Below are 1,398 nucleotides of genomic sequence, written 5' to 3'. Positions count from 1 at the left end.
AGGCACGCCAGATGCCTTAAGGCCTGGACCCTGCAGTGGCACACATACTTTTGCTCACTTAATTTTGGCAAGAACTTAGTTACGTGGCCACACCTAACCTGCAAAGGCCGCTGAGAAATGTAGTCAAGCCAAGAAAGAATGGGAGAACAGATTTTGGTGGGCAACTTGGAGTCTCCACTAAATTAGTCTCATGGAAAGAACACTGGTTTAACTAATTAGCTCTGCTAGCTCGCTAGGGGCAAATCTCTCTATTTCCCCATCTGTGAAATTAGTGAGTTGTATGAGCTGACCTGAAATATTTCAAAAAGTAAAGCTTGACAAAATCTTGGCTGCTGAGATTTTAAGATGAGAATTAAAAATCGTTACAGTGAACATGAGACTGAGTGAGCCTTGGGGCCAATGGCTAATGCTCTAAAGATGGTGGAAAGGAAAGATGGAAGGTATTTTGGTGGTATTGCAGAATACCTGAACTAAGGGCTGTAACCATCTACCTCCAGACTTCTTTTGATGTGGGGGGAAAAAAAAGAAACTGCTATTGGTACCTGCAGCTGAAGGCTTTCCTGTCTAATATGCTGTCTGTGCGGCCCTGGGAAGGTTGTTCAAGCAGCCTGAATTTCCTCGTATATAAAATGGAGTTATTACCTCCATTCCAGGGGACATTGTAAGGATTGAATGACGTCCTTCTGAAAGCAGCATAGTGTTTGGCACTGCAGTGGCTAGTAAGTGGTAGGTATAAATTGGATTTATTTGCTTCATTGGGGAAAAAATTATTAATGTTACTGAAGTGTTGGTTTATAGTGTGGTGTCAGTTCCCAGAAGTTATCAGGGCAAGCTCTGACTCAAAACTGACTGGTTTGATGGTCCACAGGGCTACTGGCTAAAAATGGGGCTACTGGCTAAAAATTGGGCCTCAGGCTTTATCTGTCATCCAACCAGGCTTCAGCTGTTAGTCGTTACTGTTGGTTTTTTTTTTGTTTTTTGTTTTTTTGGCGGTACGCGGGCCTCTCACTGTTGTGGCCTCTCCCGTTGCGGAGCACAGGCTCCGGACGCGCAGGCTCAGCCGCCATGGCTCACGGGCCCAGCCGTTCCGTGGCATGTGGGATCTTCCCGGACCGGCGCACGAACCCGTGTCCCCTGCATCGGCAGGCGGACTCTCAACCACTGCGCCACCAGGGAAGCCCTGTTGTTTTTTAATGCATATGATTTCTTCATGAGTTAGCTCATTTGCTCAAACAGTCTCATTCACCTGAAATGCCCTTTCCCCTACTCTTCACTTAGTGAACTCCTGCATATCCTTCAAGGCCCAGATCTGATGTCCTCTCCTTAGACAAAGCTTCCTTGGCTCCTTAGGGAGGTTTAGTTTTTCCTTCCTACGTGTTCCCATAGCAGTTTACTACA

The sequence above is a fragment of the Delphinus delphis genome, chromosome 1 (genome assembly GCF_949987515.2).
Source record: "Delphinus delphis chromosome 1, mDelDel1.2, whole genome shotgun sequence".
NCBI lineage: Eukaryota > Metazoa > Chordata > Mammalia > Artiodactyla > Delphinidae > Delphinus > Delphinus delphis.
The sequence above is the reverse complement of the archived record's forward strand: the minus strand, read 5'-3'. Positions refer to the sequence as shown.